A 7227-nucleotide genomic window follows, 5' to 3' on the forward strand; every position below is an offset into this window, starting at 1 on the left:
CCCCCCAGGACTTGTTTTAGGCACACAGAAAGACACTAATAAATTTTGTAAATCGTAAATCGCGCAAAATTTACGCGATTTACGCTTCTTTTAACTAATCTGTTGAAGCAATTTCAGAATCGCTTAGGCTACCGTACTCTGTTGGGTTTTTGTGTAGCTGAGTTTTTTGTGTTCTCTAATTTTAGCCGCAGTTTTTGCCCGTTCGTGTTTAACAGCTACCTTTAATAAATTAATAGCTGTTTATGTGCTAATAAATTTGATACAAATATTACCCTGAAAGTGTTTCCAGAAAGCGCTATAATCCATTATTTGAGTGTAATTTTGCAAAATTTTTCCGGGGGAGCATGCCCCCGGACCCCCATAGAATACGCATGCCTTCGGCACGCTCTAACCCCTCACCAGCTTTATTGCTTCCCTTGCCCCACCAGGATACGTCACTGCACATCAGGTGGCAATGTTTTAAATCAAACACTTTGTTGTTCTCTTCAATTCATCAAATATTTGGCCGCCCCAAAATTTTTTTTCTGGCTATGCCACTGGTGTCACACACTCTTTTCCCTTATCAATGGGCGTGGACATTAACATAAAAATGTCACAATGCATCATTTTAATGTTTGTTCTTTGATAAAAATTAAATGCCCCCCCCGAAAATATTTGCTGGTTGCGGGCCTGAAAGCAGCTCATCTCTAGTGGAAAGATTATAATGTTCTCGCATAACCGCTTTATTTAAATCTCGAGGGTCAAGACAAAGACGAAGGCTGCCATTCTTTTTACTTACAATCACCAAAGAATTTACCCAATCGGACGGTTCATTAACTTTTTCAACAACGTTGAGTTCTTCAAGACGATCCAATTCTGCTTTGAGTTTATCTCTTACGGCAAACGGTACCTTTCTGCTTGCATGGACAACTGGAGGGACTGTCGAGTCGATTTTTATGGAATGTAAACCTGCAACGCAACCCAAACCATGAAAAACGTCATCATACTCCGCTATCAACTGAGTATAGTCGCAGGAGTTTACCGAAGCAACTTTACGAATAAGCTTTAAATCCTCACAGCACTTCAATCCAATCAGAGAAGAGGAGTTGGAAACTGTCACAATTACAAATTCTATTTTCAAAGCAAGCTTATTATAAGCAATTGATAGGTTAACTTTCCCAACACTGGAATCTTATGTTGTCCATAGCTAGATAGCATTATGTCAGTCTTGGTAATTGGAGGAGGGTGCTTAATTTTATTGAAATCCTCTAAGGTAATTAGATTCACTTGAGCACCAGTATCAACTTTAAAATGAAGCTGCGTATTGTTGATAGTTTCGTTTGACACTTCGTTCACTTGTTTGCGTTGTTCTCTTCGGCGGTAGGAGCAAAACTTCGAAAAATGATTTTTTTAGTTGCAGTTGTAACACAACTTTTCATATGCCGGGCAGTTTCGACGTTCATGTTGCCGCGCGCAATATCTACAGTTTATTACGAATTTTTCTTTGTTAAGAACATATCTTTGGTTGGTTGTCTTCACTTCAGCTACAGCATTACTGCATTCCGCTTTGTTGGCAATAACTTGCCCGTAACGTTTAGCAGCTTCTCTTGCCCTGGCAACTTCGAGAGCTTTTTCCAGACTGAGGTTTTCTACTTGCAGTAGTTGCTCCCTCAGTTGCTGATTTGAACAGCCGCAGACCAGTCTATCACACATTAAAGAATCAGTGATTTTTCCGAAATCACAACTCTTTGCACGCAGCTTGAGTTCTGTGACAAACTGGTCTATTGTTTGCCCTTGCTGTTGTTCATACGAATGAAACTTGTAGCGTTCGATGGTAATATTTTTTCTTGGACAGCAATACTTTTAAAATGCAGCGACAACAATTTCATATTTTTGTTCCTCACCGTCATCAAAGCGAAACGAGTTATAAATTTCTGTGGCATCTTCGCCCAGCGCATACAACAACAGCGAAGTCTTTACCTTGTCAGGCTTTGAATCGTAATTAATGGCGGTTACGTAAAGGCGAAATCTTTGAATGAACCTATCCCAATTCTTGCTGATATTATCAGACCACTGCATGTGAGCAGGAACTGGCACCGTTCGATCCATGCTGTAAGCTACGTAGGCTATATACAGTACTTTAATTCACTTCTGACACCATGTAGGCTAATATCTGTGCACAGTGCCGGTCTTTGGGGTGTGCAAACCGTGCGATCGCACAGGGCCCGCAAATTAGGGGGCCCGCAATTTACTCAGAAAATGCAGTAATTTTGTCATTTCCAATGAAAAAATTCAACAAGTGAATTCAACAAAGGAATTAGCAACAAGAAAGACTCAATGGGTGCAACCTATTTCGTCCCCTGAAAAGATCGAGAAAAAAAAAACAACATGGCCAAAGTTGCTGATCGGAGTTGCCGCAAACATTTCAAATTTCTCTCGATCTTTTCAGGGGACGAAATTTGATTTTGTTAACACCGATTTCAGGGTACGAAATCGGGGTACGAATTTTTCAGGGGACGAAATAGGTTGCATCTATTCTAGACTCAACATAGCTTTATTTCCAAAAAAACGCCCAAGAATGCATGATCTTATTCTTTTGCTATGCCACCGGACAGCACCATTTTACAGTAGGATAATATTCATACCCAAATTTCGAACATGCTCTCAGAATGCCCAAAATTCAAAGTAATATTTCAAAATTTTCTGGGGGAGCCCCCCCAGACCCCCCGCCGCTGGGTGTCGCCTTCGGCGATCACGCCGTCAGGCTTCGCCGCCGACCGTCAAACCACCCCCTCTCCTTTCAAAATAGGCCTCCCCAGCTACGCTACTGAGTTGGATCATTGTCATTGGGGCCCGCAAATCATATTCCGCACAGGGCCCGAAATACCCTAAGACCGGCACTGCTGTGCATATATAACTTTTATTAGCACGAAGCCGTTCGCACAGTCATTCACTTACACGAGACAAACTGCTGGTCAGGTGACCTCAAGTTCAATGAATACACGTGGAAGGCATTCAACCGTAATAAAATAATAAAGCAGTATTGCAGGGGTCGGCTACATATAGAACAAAGTGTCTTGCCAAAAACACAGCTAGCTACACATGCTTTTGAGCAGTGTCTTATCAAGCGTCAAACCAGAGCTCTTACCACTCGGCTATGCAGCCGATCACCAAAGAGGGAAACACACACACAAAATAAAAAAGCCGGATTTGTTTGCATTCCTGAATGCAAAGTGGTGCCGTGACCAACAACAATCAAAATGCTTCACAAAATCACTGCAAAAATGTTGTTTTACTCAGATTTAAACACAATAGGCCTAGAATAATAAAGCAAACATTGAAATAGGCCTTTTATAGTAGAATAAGAAATAGAATAGGCTAAGTAGGTTTGGGCTAAATCATAGCCTCCAGCAGGCTACAGCTTGTGCATCAGTCAGTGGTGTCATCAACATTCAGTACCGTACTGTTCTTCTTCAACTTTAGACTTGCAGTTGCAACTAAAGTTGTACGTACAGCTGTTTTGAATTTTCTTCTTGCATTGAACGCTTTAAGACTATTTAGTGCATTTTGCCTGTGGATGACTGATGCTGTTCTCGATCTCTGGCTAATCCAAGGATGCTTTAAAGCATCGTTGGCAGTGATTCTCTTTTTCATGTTAATGGTCAACAGTTGTCTGATCAACTTTTTAGCGGAGTGAGAGGAATTCTCCCATTGGCTGGCATCAAAATCATACTCCCCGTCTTTGATGCTTTGGTATAATTCCGCTTGGTCGCTGTTCCAAAATGGCGGATAACCTGCCAGGAGAATGTACAAAATGCTTCCACAAGCCCACAAATCGACTGGTTTGCCGTAAGGAGATCTGCTCAAGACTTCAGGAGACAAATAGCTTGGTGTACCTGCTAATCCGTACCAGTGAGTTTCTTCGACTTCTTCAACCGCCAAACCAAAATCAGTAAGCTTAACTACGGCTTCGTCGTCGCCGCTAGAAAGTATAAAATTTTCCGGTTTTAAATCGCGGTGAATAATGCCAATTGAATGGCAGTAGGACAAAGCGTTGAAGATTTGCTGCATGCACGCACTGGCATCTACTTCGCTGTAGCAATCTTTTTCCACAATGCTGTCGAATAGTTCTCCTCCTGTGACCAGTTCAAATATCAGATACATGCGCCCATCTCCAGGCAAGTTATCATGCATGCGAACAATATTTGGATGATTCAATTTTCGACTTATCTCAATTTCACCTTGCAAATCTTCCCTTTCTTTTTTTCGAAGTTTTTTTGTGTTGATAATTTTAGCAGCATATTCTTTTTTTGTTTCTTTGTGGTGACATTTTTTCACAATACTGAACGCACCTCTTCCTAACTCATCACCCAAAAAATACGTATGGAAAAACAAGCTTTTTTCTTCTTGAGGCTTCTCCATTGTGCAAAGTTGAAATGACCAGTTGTTAAAAAGGTTTTTGCAAAAGTGTTCTCTCTGTTACATACAATTGTTTTACATTACATTCTTCTGGATACGGCAGTTACGTACACCTATTCTACATTGTATTTCTTTTGAAAACGGCAGGAACTTATTTTTTAAGGGATTTTTCTACGAACTGCTTTTGGTAAGCTAACTCAGGTTATTCAAAATAAAAATAAGAGTGCCTGCGTAGTGCCTAACTGTAGTAGCCTACTAAAGCCTAAGGATGCAGCAAGATCATCCAAAATCTAAATATAGCTCCCTCCATAGCCTTTCTTTCTACCATGCACATAGCCTACGGCTAGTCAGCCTACATTTTTTATTTTTTATACCGTTCTGTGTTTCTAACTGTAAAAAAGAGGAAGTCAAAGGGTTGAACGCTTGTCTAACAATCAAGCCGCAACTAGATGGACAAAAAATATTTTCCTGTGCATTTGTGCAGCAAGTCACGAGCACAAGGTAGGCCTAGTAGGCTAAGAAGTAAAATTAATCAAACGCAAGGAGTTAAATTAATCAAAAAATGCTTCTACCCTTGCGAAATTGGTGAATGTTGTTGTATTTTCGTATTTAGGGATAGGAAAAACATATCAAGATCTTAAACTTTTTGTATTGTAGGCTATCGTAGCCTATTGTGTATAATTGTTGTACCGTGCTATCGCAACAGACGAATATGTTTATTACTTAGATCGCTGGCGCCTACCCTACAGCCCAGATGGTAGCCTATTGCCACAGCGCGTTGTTGGAAAAAAGAGAAAAAATTTAATTAAACAGCAGGCTGCCAGTATATCTTCGTAATGAGGAGAGACCGGCAAATAAATGAAATTTGATTGTGACTCCAATGAGAACATCAGGAGCTGAAAGATGTTTTTCCGGCCCTTAAATCGTTTGAAGAACCGTTAGCAATGATAGGTTGTCAGCATGGGCTTTGCTATGATGCTACCTATTGAAACAAATATGATAACTGACATGAATGATTTTAACCAAAAAGTAGCCTAATAGAACACTTTAGTTCGTCCAAGAATCGAAGATGGATTTCATAATAAATGTCACTTTAAATGAGAAATTTTTATTTTCTGTTTATTTAAGTTCGAATGACTATTTAATATTGAATAACTTTTTGTTTGATTTTGTTGCGTGTTCTTTTTTTCCTTTTCTTATGAAGTAGCCTGCGAATGCGCAACATCAATATTGGTTCTGCAACTTGAAGCACGCGAATTTAATTACAATTGCTTTTAAAATGCGGTAGAGTAAAATTAGCCTACTTGACTCAATTTGGGTGAGGCTAGGATTTCGGTTTTAAAATTCATATATTTTGTCCTGGTGTAGGCCCAGTGGCGTAGCTAGGGGGGGCGGCACTTTCAGATTACGATTTTTGATTATAATCTGATAAAAAAACGCATTTCGTTTTCACATGCTTTTTCTTGAAGGGGCGGCAAAATCTGAATCCGCCCCGGGCGGCACATTCCCCAGCTACGCCACTGTGTAGGCAGGGTTGGAAGTAACGACTAGTTGTCACTATTCGATAGCGTTATTCGTTGCTTTCTGAATATCGCATGCTTATACCCATTCCTTTTAAAAGTAAATATCGAATGCGCGTTATTCACTGCTTTTTTATGCAAGCAACGAAATCATTATTCGTTTTTCACTAATCGATATTTAGGAGAACTGTTGAATCATTTTTGGTTGTTCACTTACTTTGTTGTCAAAACGAATTTACGGGATTTGGTTCTCGGATTAGGCTACTATCCGACCTAGCCCCTTCCGGTTTTCGAACTTTAAAGGATTAAGGAAAAGTTTGTGGCAACACAGTTCAGAAAAACCATGCCAGTGAGAGCCGTTAACAGTGTTGCAAATCTTGCGGTTTTCCCGCAAGTTTGGGTTGTTTTTTTTTCGAGTTTTGGTACCTTTTTTTGAGTTTGCGGGTTGCTTGTTTTTGGGCTTTTTTTGGCCAGTCAATTTTTAGTAATTGCTATTCATTGCTTTTATTTAAGTATCGATAGCGGAAAGTCATTGCTTTTTTGGGCACTATCGAATAGTGAAATAGTCATTGCTTTTTGACTAACGACTTCCAACCCTGTGTGTAGGGTAACGACTAGAAAATTCACACAACTCAGGTGAAAGAGACACTGTGTAGGCCTACACCTGTATGTATACCACCATAACATGAGTGCGCAATCCAGTTAACAATGATGCTAATTTTTGGTAGAAAGTTTTTGAGCTGTTTCAATAAAAGATTTTGCAACCTGTCTATTAAAAATAGCCACGAGCCGTCACTGCTATAGTGTATTTCCTTTTAGTTGCTCAGTAAATTACAGTATATTGTTTTCTCTGATCTCCCATAGCCTACATGTTAGGCTGTTGTCAAGCAGCTCACTACAATCACCAGGACAACGTCACTTTTGTATTGGTTTAAACTTTTATAAACGTAATTGGTTACGCTAGAATTAACAAAGGACAATCTAATTGTAGCCAAGCTGACAAATAATGCTCTTAAATTTAGTGGAAAATTTCCGCCCTTGTTCCTGATGATAGTGACGTAGAATTGACGTGCAAATATGTGACCAGATAAATTTTGTTCATCTCAGTGCTTCCACCTCCGCTCTTCAGACCTGAGTTTGATTCCAGGTCGGTATGTATCAAAAACTTTAAAATGCTGTCGGTTGTTTTCTTGTGTGCAAAAAGTCGGGACAACAATGTCGTCGCAACTCCCATGTTATAAAATGGAATAACTTTGCCATTAAATAACACAGGCAGTAAGTCAATGGTTTTTACATTGATTGAACGACT

The 7227-nt window shown here is 39.8% G+C and overlaps 1 pseudogene; it reads right to left on the bottom strand.

Moving 5' to 3' along the window:
* Nucleotides 1-485: 485 nt before the first annotated feature.
* Nucleotides 486-4401, bottom strand: LOC145773831 (calcium/calmodulin-dependent protein kinase type II delta chain pseudogene; annotated as a pseudogene).
* Nucleotides 4402-7227: the final 2826 nt, after the last annotated feature.

This window comes from Aplidium turbinatum, chromosome 7 (genome assembly GCF_918807975.1).
Source record: "Aplidium turbinatum chromosome 7, kaAplTurb1.1, whole genome shotgun sequence".
Taxonomy (NCBI): Eukaryota; Metazoa; Chordata; class Ascidiacea; order Aplousobranchia; family Polyclinidae; genus Aplidium; species Aplidium turbinatum.